General features: G+C 39.5%; 1 protein-coding gene across 8 annotated transcripts in view; it reads left to right on the top strand.

Annotated features, from left to right (window-relative positions):
• Nucleotides 1–14,072, top strand: part of MECOM (MDS1 and EVI1 complex locus) — a 550,693-nt gene that overhangs the window by 211,681 nt on the left and 324,940 nt on the right. Inside the window, exon 1 of one of the 8 annotated variants that reach the window (XM_045850967.1) lies at nt 4,682–4,781. The exons of the other annotated variants lie outside the window; for them this stretch is intronic. The gene's annotated coding sequence lies outside the window, so the exon portion shown is untranslated. Of the gene's footprint in view, nt 1–4,681; nt 4,782–14,072 lie in introns of those variants that run through there. 8 annotated transcript variants of the gene reach the window in all.

Raw genomic sequence — 14,072 nt, 5'->3', positions numbered from 1 at the left:
GCCTGAGTGATATTCCAGAGGCTTTTATTGCTGGAAATCATATTGAATGGAAAACAGTTTCACTAAAGTGGAAATATTTTATATCACAGGTTGCCATACTCTAGAATACAATTATATGGCTTTTGCATTCAGTTCCCATTATGAGCTTGTGAAAGATCCTTTTCTTCTTTTATAGATTCTTAGCTTAATTTGTAGTAGCAGCTCTTGACACAGAGCTTTTGTGAAAGTCCCGCTTTCACTCTTTTAAGGTAACCTCAGTGGTACGTGTGTGTCGGGAAGTGGGGAGATTGGCCACGTTGACTGAAGCCATTATCGGGATCTTTGCGTTTTCCACGCTCTCTCTGCAGTAAAAAATGAAGGGGCCCTTCAGGGGAACACAGCGTGACTTCAACTGTCTTTTCTGGCCCCCTTTTTTTTGTCTTTTTTTTTTCCCATTTTGCCCTGAAGATGTAAGCGGCTGTTGTCTGGAGGGGGAGGAAGAGATTTTTCCTAGGGATGTTAATTTCAAGGCTGAGTGGCTCTCAGTCACCAGGCCTCGCTGGAAGTATCCTTCAAGACCTGCCCGCCGGCGGCAGGGGTCCGCTGGTCTCACCTGCACCGAGCACCGTCTGAAGAAAAGGGCAAGAACTTTCCGAAGGTTTTTTAATAGCGCTTTAGTGTCTTTGGCTTTAGACTGCTTATTTGTTAATTCTTGTGGTGATTTTCCTCCTGGTGGTATGTGTTTAAAGCATTAAATTGTGAACTTCCCGTACAGTCTTCAAGGCTTCTTACTCAAGTGGTCAAATAGGTTTCTGTTAGTGTGTTGAGCATGACACATAATTTAGAAATAATATTTGTTTTGGCGTAGCCCAATAACTATAAAATCAAGATACAAACCAGAAAAAAAATTTTTAAGACTGTAATGCTATTTTAGTGGGAAATGGTCTATTCCCCAGACACAGCAAGAAGCTGCTCTTGTCCAAATTATGAGTTGTGAAACTCTGCTTCAGATAATAAAAGAAAGCAAAATTGTTGAAATGTTATTGAGACATAACTTTTTTTTCCCTAGAGTCAATTCTTTGTTGCAGACAGAGTAAGGAAACAATAAGGCAGCAGCAATCTTTCTATAATATTCTTCCAGAGAAATAAGGAAATTGGAGAGAATCGACTCCTTAAGTTTACACCTTCTCTGTAAACTTGGGCCTCCAGTTTGTCAGACACCATTAAGGAAAATAAGGATGCCAGTCAATCACAGCCGGCGGTTTGGTTTTATTTCCCTCTACCCCGGTAGTATCTCCTCCATCCTCTATTTACATACTGCCTCAGACTCACATGCATGGTGTTGGATAATGAGATACTCAACACGGTTTAAAACCTGCCCACCCCACCAAATTATTAAGCTATTTCTAAACAAGAAATAATGCTGAGAGAAAATTTGTATTAGCTTGATTGATTATCTTATTTTAATCCATATTAAAGCTTTAAGTCTCTAGGCGTGGCTCTTTACTTCTAACACCTCATAAATTATAGCTATAATGAAGCAGTCATTTATCCTGAGCTGATGATAAATGGCTTGCCCTAGGAGGAACTGAAGAATAGGCAAGTAGATCATTTTCATATTTGGTGAAAACAATATTAAGTACCCAGACCTCAGTGATTGCCCTAATAAATGAATAATCTGAGGTGAGGGGCTTGGCAGTCAGTGTAAAAAATAACCTGAGCTTTCTCTGTCATTTGTCAGGCTTTGCTATGACAGCATGCATTATGGGTAAATGAGCAATCAGCAAGAACTATGTTATGGCTGGGATGTTTTTGAGAAATTTATCATATGCATTGCTTGCTACCTTAAGACCTTAAGGCTTAATGGCTATAGTGCATGACTGCAAGCGAGCACAGTTTCTATTTACCATGGTATGCTTCATTTGTGCTTCAGCTCTCACCTTAAAGAAAGAAAAGACCTTTCCAAATGAGCTTCATTTGGCTTTGTTTTTAAAATTTGAAAGTGATGTGGATGATGTTCTATCTCTGTGTCGATAGACAATCCTCCTGGTAGACTGGCTTAAGGAGAATTTGGAGATCTGAATTGAAATAAAACTTCAGGGTCAGAAATTTATCAGCATGTGAAGATGTTAGAAGTCTGGATGCCAAAGGATCAGGAGCCAAATGTGTTATGGAAAGTGGCATCGCCTACTGATGATACTATCTATTATTGAATGGCATTTAAGGGTTAAATGAGTTTTCCACCCCCCCCCCCCAACCCACCAACGAGTTGATCTCTTTGATTTATTACTGAATCGGAAATAACCAAGAGTTGTTGAGATGTGAATGCCTCATTGGAATTATGCAATGTGTTATGACAATATCTGACTCATTATGGTTTGCTGCCATGTGTAGTAAAAAATGAAACCAGTATCTGAACTCCTCTTCCCAGGCCAGAAATCTCTCAGCCACACCCCTGTCTCGCTCCTGTGAATCCCATTCTGAAATATTTGGTCAGGGAGAATGTGGTTATACCAGTGATCTCTGCTGCCATAATACCTACAATTTACAGGTGACTTTGAAGTTAGGTACACATCAGAATCAAATTCCGGTGTTAACCCTAGTTGGATAAATTCGTTCGTTTATTACTCTGACATCATTTTCCTCCTATGTAAAACAGAGAAAATACTATCTTGAAGCATCGTTGTGTGGAGTAAATGAGATAACGTATGGAAATTGCTTAGCATGTGGTAGAGGATTTATAAATATTCAGTTAGTTCCATGTCTTCTTAACACTAGTCAGACATCTGAGCACTGTCAAGATTCAAAATTAGATGGCATTTTAAAAGATACCGTGTCAAGGTCAGTTGTTTGCTACATTAGAGCAAGATGCTAGTGAGACAAATTCAGTTAAGTGAGAGCATTTGTTGGGAGTCTACTGTGAGTCAGGTTCCAATGATGAGCTAAATATCACTTTGTCACTGGTCACCAGGACCATTGTAACAAACCCTTATTTCTCCCCACTCCTCGCTTTCATCCAAGAACTTTTCCAGTTTCTTTTCCAAAATACAGAGCTGATCATGTCATGAGTCCTAGCTGCCAAACCACTTAACATCACAAACAAGGATTTTCATAATATGCCTCAGACCTACCATTTCAGCTTTGTATCTTGTATCCTTCTTTATGCCTAAACTCCAAAGCTACATGGGAAGCTACATGTAGCTTTATGCCTAAAGCTACAAAGAACTACTCACTGATCCTTGAATATGTTAGTCACATGCACGCTTCTCTTTGCCTAGATTGCACTTCCCCTCACTCGGCTACCTTGACGTGACCAAATCTTCATGCAACATGCATCTTTTAAAATTTCAGATTTGGTGTGTAGCCTTCCCTGGCTTTCCAAGTTGCAGTGGTTTCTTCCTGTTAGGTGATCCTGAGTACTTTCTGGGTAATGGCCCACTCACCATTCTGTGCAGTGATCCTCTGTTTGTGTGCTCTGGTCCCAACTCTGAATTGTTTTGAGGATAGGGACAATATCCATTTCATTGTTTTACTCCCAGAAATTAGCATGGCACCTGGAACATAATAGGTGCTTTATAAAGGTGCTTTGTAAACATGGACTTAGTGAGAAAAATGTTCTGCTTTTCTCTGAACACCTCAAACTCAAAGTCAGAGAAGTTCTCAGCAGGAGGGAGAGTGGGCAACCACACATTCCTTGCTGTGATCTTAACCTACAGATCCCCACCTATTTCTTCCCTTGATCAAATAAAACTCATAAAATGCTGGATTTGACTGGCCTTCCCCAGTATACTGAATGAGAGGGTGAGTTTTACAGGCCATGTGCGGGAGAGTGGTGCAGGACCAGGAGAATGTTAGAGTCTGGGTGCCAGAGGACTTAATTCCTCCGCCCCAGGGAATTCGAGTATGTCCCTGTGAGGGTTCTGGACCGTCCCGGGCCAAGGAACTGGGTGATTCTGGCAATTTTGTTTAGATCTCAGGGTTGTGAGGAGGCTTCCAACTAAGTTCTAGATTCTAGGTAAAATAGAGTTGGATTTTAATCTTTTAAAATATGAGGACTCCTTTTTATAACATGAAAAATTTATAGATCTTTAAGTACTATTGATTGACAAAGTTATACTAAAAAAAATCTGGGAATTCAAGACAACTTTTAATTAGTTTTGTGTTTAGTGGACCACAGCAGCACATGCAGGGAGTGGCATGACCCGTCCACACAGGAACGTGGGCAGGAGTACCGTGTGGTACCTAAGAGCAAGGGATCTTTTTGGCCAACACTTGGTGTATGGTCATGGGCAACTCTCTCAGTCTTAATTTTCTCATCTGCAAAGCAGAGGTGGTGGGTGGCAGTGTAGAATTTAAGATAACTAAACAAAGAAAAAACACAGCACCCAGAGCCATTGTCTGCTTAGTGAGTTATCAAGAATGAGGAGGAGGTTTAGCAAGTTCTGTGATAGGAGCTCCAAGCATGTTGCCTGTGGAGGAGGATCCATATTATTTGTTTAGGGTGAGAGCGTCTGTCTGTCGGGGAAGTTTGGTGGGTGTGTGTTGAGGTCCCTGGAGGAAGGATGGGCCGTGCTGACAAAGGCCTTAGGCTACCTTCCTTGATGTGAGAACTGAGAGTCCTCACAGGATTTGAGAGTGAGGGCGACATGATCAGAATGATGCTTCAGGAAGTGCTAAAAGGATTTGAAAGTAGACTGGGTGAGAGAGCCTGGGACAGGGAGAAGTTCCACGCGTTTCAACTCATAAAGCTATCCTCATAAAGAAAGAGTCCTCAGATGCAGTGATGGGAAACCTGTGAAAGGGTGAGTTTGGGGATGAAAATTTGGAGATTCTAGGATATTCTCTATTCTTTTCTTTACTCACTTCTTCCTGGGTAGTTTTGTGCACATGTATGTGAGCACAAAAAAAGTCTACGAATGCCTCAACTTCATTTATTATACATGTGTTTTAGGGGGTATGAGGATATAGTTAAACTTGTGAAACTAGCTAAACCAGTAAAATCTATCCTCACAAAATGTATGATCAGTCATTTATGGAGAGAAAAACAGTTCTGGGTAAGGATCCTGCCTTGGCCACCTATTGGCCGTGTACATTTATTTACACAAGGTCTTCAGCCTCATTATGCCATTTTTTTTAATTTGAAAAATTGAGGGAACTGGTATTTAGTATTACTGAGGATTCAGTGAGGACATTATATTAAAAAATCATCATTTGTTAGATGTAGATTATCTGCTATGACATTAAATGCAGTGGCTTATCTAAAAAGATTGTTTCCCTACCAGGGATCAGTCTTTTTTTTCTCTTTTCACGGCTTTCTTCAGTTTTATTTATTGGTTGATTGATTTAATTTTTATTTAATAAATTTATATCCCGTCACCCAAATCTGCTACCCCAACTGCTTTTGGTAACCACCAACCCATTCTCTGTATTTATGATTTTTAAAAAAATGTTCCCCATATCAGGGAGATCTCTCTACTCAGTGAGATTTGTGGATGGACAGGGCTCTCTGACAACAAGAGGGGAGAGAAGCAGGCTAAAATATATAGCGCTGAGAGTCCTTTTCTGTCTTCAGAGAGAACCGAGCTCCCAGGGGCAGCCGGACCCCTCCTCTGCCCCAGAGAGGGTTGCTGATAGGCCGCCTAGGCAGAGCCCTGCTGCACTTGGGGGTGAGCAGGGAAAGCGGCAGACCCAGGATTGCAGGTGGGAAGACAGTGGTGGGGGGGGTGGGGAGTGAATTTTCTTCCTGAAGAGTGGAGAAAGGAGGCAAGTCTTATAAAAGAGGAGGATGGTTGAAGATGAAAGTTTTTGGATTGGATGGGATAGCAGCTACTGGCAAAGCCAGAGAAGGGCTTTCAGGGGAATGATGGGAGCAGAAGTCAGGCTGTAGCCTCAGCTGTCTGAGGGCAGACAGAAGAAGTGTTTTTTTGTTTGTTTATTTTTTGTTCCCCCGTGTTTTAATGTGGTGTTTGACAGCTAAGGAGGGCAAAGACATTACAATAAAAACATGATTACTTAAGGCGACTCTATTGCTCAGATTGCAATATTAATTTGGGGAGGAAATTGGGACTATGTTTCTTCCCCCTTTCCTTCCTGCAATAGAAAATAGTTCAGTACCTTGCACGTATTAGGTACTCAATACATATTTGACAACAGGCATGAGTGAACTGAAAGGACCTAATGTGGGCAGCATGAATGGGGCCTTTGTTGTTGGCTCTTTGGAAGAGAGTCAAGGAGACTGCTCACAGGGAAGAGGCCCTGGGTGGAATTTCCAGTTACAATTTATTCTTTTCCATGGAACATCAAGAAATTTCAAAGCAGATGCGGAAGAGAATTCCCAGTTCTGGAAAATACTTTCAAATACTGTGAATAGAAAAATAATCTGCCCTGACCGGCGTGGCTCAGTTGATTGGGCGTCGTCCTGCGAAGCGAACGGTTGCCAGTCCCCTTCTGGGTCAGGGCACGTGCCCGTGTTGGGGGTCTGGAACGGGGTCGGGGCATGTGCAGGAGGCAACCGATCAGTGTTTTTCTCCTTCTCTTTCTCTCTTTCTAAAAAATAATACATACAATCTTTAAAAATAAATACATACAATCTTTAAAGGAAAGAAAAAGAAAACAATCTTTATAAACTTATAGTTGTTTTTGATACTGTGGGGAATCTGTCATCTTTCAAAGAAATTTAATCATTTAAATTCAACAGATAATTACTGAGCACCTATGGAATGCAAGGTGCTGGACTAGGTTCTGTGAGGCATGTTGAGAAACAATACAGACCTCCATTGAAATAACTGCAATATGAAGAAACCTACTAGGGTCATAAAGACACTACTGCATTTGACCAATTCTACTGTATATTCAGGGTCAAAAACTGCAAATGGAAAAAAATGTGGAAGCCTCAGTGATGGCTTTTCCAAGGTTGTGGGCCTGTAAGTCCAGGAATGGAAGAGAAACCACTCAGAGTGGCCCCGGACCTTCATCCCAGCAACCTCACTTTTAGGAAACTCTTGCTATTTATTTGTTTTCACTGTCTCTCTTTCTTTTTGTCACTAAATGTTAGCGGTCACTTTCTCTATAATTTCCTTAATGCGATTCTTCAGTGTGAAACATCTGAAGCTTCCTTTACATGCATGGGAGAAATTAAGTTCGCACTCCTAACTAATCAGGATGCTTACGTTCCTACGTCTTATAAATTATAATACCTTGTCACTAGTTCCCTCCTACATCCTTTCTGTTTGCTAGGAAACTAAAGTAGATTAAAACTCTCTTATTTATACTTTAATGGCATATGGAAGTTACTCTTAAGAAATGTAACTGAGCCCTGGCTAGGTGACTCAGCTGGTTGGAGCATTGCCCCATATATCAGAGGGCTGTGGGTTTGATCCCTGGTCAGGGCACATACCTAGGTTGCAGGTTCCATTCCCCATTGGGACATGAGGCAACCAAAGGATGTTTCTCTCTCACATGGATGTTTGTCTCTCTCTCTCCCCCTACCCCTTCCTCTCTGTCTAAAATGAATAAGCATATCCCCTATTGAGGATTAAAAAAAAAAGAAATGTAACTGAGATGGAAAAATCTTTTTAAAAAATTATTTTTATTTTATTTTTTTATTGTTGTTCAAGTATAGTTGTCTGCATTTTCCCCCACCACTCCCCTTGTCCCACCTCCCCCTGCCTCCCACCCTTGAACTCTTTGGCTTTCTTTGCCCATGTGTCCTTTATACATGCTCCTTGATGGCCCTTCCCCTATTTTTAAAAACCTCTTTATTCCTGATATTTTCATCTGCCAAAAATCTTATGTGTATTTGATATAATTTCAGACAAGTCCATTGGAACAGTTTAAGTAACAATAATAATACCATGTGTTATCCGTGTGATAAAATATTTCAAATTTGCTAATAAACAAAATGAACACCGTTCTGTTTCCTGTAGGCCTTTCTAGTTTTTGGTAGATTGCATTTTGGGGTTTGGTAAAATGGGCATATTTTTACTAATATATGTCAGTGAATATAATAACAAGTTTGTATACGTTCACAGTGTTAAAAGTGAGGGTAAATTAAAGCATTTTACCATAAACATTAGGAGCATTACTTGGGTATGGATTTCATTATCATTGCATAATTTTCCATCTGTAACACAATCTTTGTCATACAGAATAGAAATGCAAACATACTGGTTATGCTTTTTTAGAGATGAAGGTTCTGTTCATGATAAGGATGCCTCAGATTTCTCCTAGGGGGCCGTAGATTCTGTCCATCTGCCCACAGTGCCCAGCTGGACTGGTAGGCCATGGGGTTAGGAAAGGGTGGCCCTTCTCCCTACTCTGCATGTGAGTTCAGTGTGGCCAGACAGGGCAGGCTCTGGTGTGACTAGACTCATTGTTGTCTCTATTCCTCCTGCCAGTGCAGCCTCTGCTCCTCTAGGCTGTTTGAACTATTTCGGAAATTACTTGTGCACCTAAGGCAGAGTCAGCTCCACAAAGGGAAGGATCGCCTGGCCTCTGTGCCTTTAATGGGACAAAATTTTCTCAATGATCCTGGCATTTAATCCTTGGTAGACCACCCAGCTGGAATTTCTCTACAAATCTAGAGGTGATTACTTGACCCTCAGGTCTGGGGTAAGCTGTCTAAAATGGCAGAGAGAAGGGGCTAGATGTATTTAACTTCTTGTCCCCCTCTCCCAACACAACCAGTCTGAGGTGGGAAACAGAAGCGGCCTCCTTTCTTTCAGAAGCTTTGGAGGGCATGTGGTTCGTTTCTGAAAAGATGAGCAATGGTAACAGATCCCCTTAAAGGTGTGAGAATTGTACCTTGCCAGAAAATCATCCAAATCTTGGCACTCCCTCAATAGGAAATGATTTGGGGTGTCATCTACCCCTCTCCCTCCTCTTACCCCCTGCTTCCCATCCTAGTCCCTTAACGACTAGCAGGCTCCAATCTCCTTTCAGTCCTTTGCTCATCTGGTTGCCCCTGCCTGGAATGCTCTTCTTGACCTCCACTTGGCAAATCCTACATATTCTTCAAGGCTTCCTGCACGAAATCTTCTCGCAGGCAGGGTGGGCTCCTCTGTCCTTCTATTGTGATTCACTTGTCTATTAAAGCACTTCCTGTTTGAGCCAGAAGGCTTCCCCACAGGATTGTAAGCCATGTAAGGTCGAGCTCATTTTCTTAATTACTATTCTTTCATTATGTCGTACTAGATACGTTGAAAAGAGTATATATAACATAATATATGTAACATATGCACAAGTAATAGATTTCAAAAATAAAATGAACACCTGTGAACTCACTACCTAATTGCAGAAGTAGACTGTGACTGTATTGTTATATCTCCCCAAATGCATCTTCCCTGTCCCATGCTCCTCCTCATTCTACAGGTAACTGTTCCACTGAATGTTACCATTATGATGCCCCTAATTAAAAATGGCTTTATTGCTTATGTATATATTCCCAAGCAATACATTGGCTTGGCTTATTTTTGAGTTAAAGAAAATAATCTTCTGGGTCTTGCTTTTCTTCATGCCATATGTAGTTTCTAGGATTCATCAATGTTGCTCATTTTCACGTTTGTACTATTTTATGATGTGACTATACCACAGCGTATTTATTCATTCATGTGTGGATGGGCCTTTGGATTTGTAGTTTTTTTTTTAAAGCAGTGCTAACATGCACAGTCTCAAATGTGTCTTCCAGTATGTGCATACAAGAGTTTCTCTAACTTACATGTTTAGGAATGAAATTGCTATGCTAAGGGGAAAAGCACAAGGTAGTATAATATTGTTTTTAAAGGTATGTGTGCCAGTTTATACACACACCAGCAGTGTGTAAGAGCTCCTGCATCCTTTACATATTTAGACCACTTGTTATTATCCCATATGCTAACCTAGGGAGTGTAAAATACTCTCATCCTCACCTTATTATATATTTTCCTGATAACTGAAGGGATCGAATTTCTTTTAACATATTTATAGGACTTTTGTGTTTCCTGTTCATTGAAATTCTGTTCATGTCTATGACCTGTCTGTCTTTCCATTCGGTTTTGTGTAGTCTTATTTATTTTAGAAGTTGTTTTTATATCATAAACCTTGGATAAGGATATAGTTTTCAAATATCACCCCCCGGTTGTTGATTTTCTTTTGTTTCCTTTCTTTATGCTATCTCTAAATGAACAGAAGGTCTTACTTTTAATGTAGTCAATTTTATCAGTCTTTGTTTTAATGGCTACTTTATGTCTTGTTTGACATTGTTTTTAGTTTATTTTAATCTCTGCCCCCAGCACTGGACCTAGATTCAAGATCACATTAAGTTTGGGTTGCAAAACAGTGAATTAGTAAGTAATATGAACAGAGGATTCATAAAAAATTTATTTCCCTTGCCAAGCACATGTGGTTTTTAATTACTGGATCAAACTCTGCCTATTGGAACAAGAAAACCAGACAGAATCTGAAACATCTCCTCTGCACACGCTGGTTGTGGCCAGTGCTCCATCCATATCCCCTTACCGCTTCTGCGCGTGCCAGCCAGGACTTCCAAACTGTTTGCCTGAGTCAGCCTGGTCTGAGTGTGGGCAGGTCAGAAGTTCAAGGATTTACATCCCTTGGGATTGGCTCTCAGCATATGACTAATGGGAATTGGTGGCTAAATCCCCAGCTCCCTTGCCTCAGCCATGCTAATCTATACTGTTTTCCCGAGTTCCTAGTGGTAACTCACTGGGTAGCACACACCCTTTATTCACTTCCGGTTCTTCTCTTTGGTCCTGTTTCCCTACCTGTGTTTTTTTGAGACCACCTCTGACATAAACCACTTGCTCACAAATATCCTTGTCTCCGGATCTGCTGGTGCAATTTTAAATGTTTTAATGTGATTTAGGATTGAATAAATGTATCTTTTTTTTTAAAGATTTTATTTATTTATTTTTAGAGAGGGAAGGGAGGGAGATAGAGAGAGAGAGAGAAACATCAATGTGCGGTTGCTGGGGGTTATGGCCTGCAACCCAGGCATGTACCCTGGCTGGAAATTGAACCTGGGACACTTTGGTTCCCAGCCCGCGCTCAATCCACTGAGCTACGCCAGCCAGGGTGAATAAATGTATCTTTTAAAAAACTATTCTGTTATCCTATATCTGGGAAACTACAACAGGGTGAAGTGCAGAGTGAGAAGGTATATAGTTTAGGGTTTAAGTGGAGTTTGATTTTCCTGGTTTGAATCATGGACTTCTTTTCATCTATTTGGTGAATGTTTCTGCCTCAGTTTTCTTACCTATAAAATGGGGATAATAGTGATATTTATCTCAAGAGCTATTATGAGGATTAAATGGGTTAGTATAATAAGCAAAAAGCCAAATCTAGCATTTGGCTTATGGTGGATTCTCAATAAATATTAGAAATTAGTTGTACCTTCCTAGAGCCATTGAATGAAAAACACATCACTTGATACATTTGAGAAGGATGAGATGGTTATGTATTTCTTGTCACTCTGTATGTGACATTGCAATTAAGCTCTGCTGTAATCTTAGGAAGCATGGTGTAACCATTCAAAAGTAATTTTTCAATTGTTTTTGGAAAAAAGTTACAATTTCATGAGTGTTGAACTCTATTCTGAGATTATAATGGATCTCCTTTTAAGTGCCTGGGGAGAGGAAAAATGCCAAATGAAAACAGATTTCTCTGTAAATCTATACTTTTCATTTTCCTTTAACTCAAGAATACCTTTCCTCTTATTTGTTGGGGGTTGCAGCAGGAGAAGAGGGAATTACATAAAGAAGGTTTTTGTCCCCAGGAATAACATTCCAGAGAGCTTGATTCTGTTAAATGGATAGAGGGGTAATTTGAACCTGTGTGGTTACCAAGGAAGGCGCTTCCTTGAGCGTTTTGTTCAGTCATCTTTGATACTCTATCAGTGGGTCTGACATGAACTTCCTAAACTGTTCTCTTCCTATGACTAATAATTGCAAAAAGTTAGAATTTGGATGTCACCCATAACCTTTCATAGTATGACTTCCTGAATAGAAAGGAGGCTTTATCAGAGTCCCAATTTCAGGGATTGATTCTGTGTTAACCGAGGCATTTTTCTTGTGTTTGAAACTGTTTGAGACGCAGCTTAGATTAATGGCAAGAGAACTGGATTTCAAGCCAGGAGTCCTGGCAATCTCTGGCTCTTAATTAGATTTGTAACATTAGGGAAAGTGACTTTAATATTATAAACTTTGGTTTCCTCATCTGGGAGATGAGGAAATAATGAAATCTAGTTCATAGAGTCGTGCAAATGGTAAAATGGAATTAAAAATACTGATTGATTCTGTAAAAGGTTTTATTTTACTCCTGGGACTTTTAAATGATTCTAAAATCTCTTATGCTAAAGCAGAATAATTTTATATAATTTTCTCTATGGTTCTAGAAAAATAATTACGCTTGAAATGTTTCTAGATAATGCTTTCTAATAAATAATAATCTTACGTAATCCAAACACAGGTATTTCAGTTAAATTAATTTGGATTCTTTAGTCAAAACAGAAAATAAAAGTTTATTGAGAATTCAAAAATTTCTGAAAATTTTGCATATCCACAGTATTTATTTTTCAATGTCATTTAATTACCCAATTCAGTTAGTCAACACATAGTTGACTAACATGTAATTGAGCCCCAGTTACATTTCAGTCTCTCTCCCGGGCACTGGAAAGTGGTTGAAAGAGAGAATTTTTGTGTGTGGCTTCATAGTATCAATATTGAAAGAGAAAATTGCAATTTCAGCTACATTTCTGCTAATCTAAAGTACATCAAAAAACTAACATGCAGAAAAGCTATTTAGCTAGAATTTCCTTTAGTTTTTGTGCATCACAGAGGCAGAACCAATTGCAAAATATGAGCACAATGCAATATTTTCCCTCAGCTCTGTAAACAAAGACATGCATACAAATCAGGGGATATGGATCTTCTTACCATATTCAGAAATAGCCAGTTGTAGTCTGTCCCTTATGTCAACATATTGCGAAAGATAATTGAAATTCCAGCAAGTGCCTATGTTATTAACAGTGGAGTTGATGCCATTATAATCTTGTAAACATCCAGACGAATACAGCCAGATATATTGAAGAATGATTAAGTGTTGTAACCTACTATAGTACTTAATAATGTTACCATTTTGGTCCATTATTGGAATATTGTATCTGCTTGAATTAATGTTTATAATGGTGCTTTACTGCTATTGTCTGCTTGTTTTTATCCTGATTTATGTGGTTAGCAGACTGAATACAATTTATGTTGAATTTTTTCAAGAAATGCAGTTTAGTCAAAACACAAGTCCTTCTGCCTACACTCGGAATAGAGATATTAAAGATACAAAAGACAGTGGTTTTGGCTCTCTAATTGTCTATAGAAAGAAAACATATATTTTAAAAGGAAACATGGGTTCACAAGAAGATAAATAGACACATAAACCAGAGGCCAGTTGCTGGCAGAATTTCTTAGTTTGATGTGACTCTCTCTTTGACAGTTCTCCTAAGGTAGGTTATTTTGGAGAAAACATATGTTTCCATTTTCTCTCCCTCTGCTTCCCTTTGAGTCCCCAGGCTCCACTAGGGTCACAGAAACATTAAGGCTTTTGTCACTGTGATTAATAGCTCTTAAGATCATCTTTAATTCACTCACTAATGACTGAGGGTCTTTCTGCTCTCCAAGTAATCGGGTGATGTATGAGCCGATAGCACACCTTGTGCCAGAGGTGAAAATCATTCAGGCAATGCAAATATTGTCACGGGAACAAATGTTTTCCCTGTTAATAAAAATTAATGAATTCTACCCAGGAGCTAGTTAAGGAAGCTGTGGCAAAGGAGATCCAAGCCCAAATAACTTCTTATTGCTAAGAATCACTTCTGTCTCTTTCCCAGATATAGAAAAACACAGTAATTGCTGCGTATTCTACATTTCCCTAAGAGATGAAATGACAAACTAATTATTAAAATGTATTATGTTGTTTCTCAAGTAATTTTTCAGGCTCTTGAGTGAGTTTGGAACTGTGGGCTTTGGCATCTTATTTGTTTTAACCTTGGTTAAACTACAGTTTTCTAGCACCATACTAGCCTAATGAATACATTCCTCTCTTCA

The sequence above is a fragment of the Phyllostomus hastatus genome, unplaced genomic scaffold (genome assembly GCF_019186645.2).
Source record: "Phyllostomus hastatus isolate PE091 unplaced genomic scaffold, TTU_PhHast_1.1 phas_contig_86, whole genome shotgun sequence".
In the NCBI taxonomy this organism is placed as follows: domain Eukaryota; kingdom Metazoa; phylum Chordata; class Mammalia; order Chiroptera; family Phyllostomidae; genus Phyllostomus; species Phyllostomus hastatus.
The sequence above is the reverse complement of the archived record's forward strand: the minus strand, read 5'-3'. Positions and strand labels throughout refer to the sequence as shown.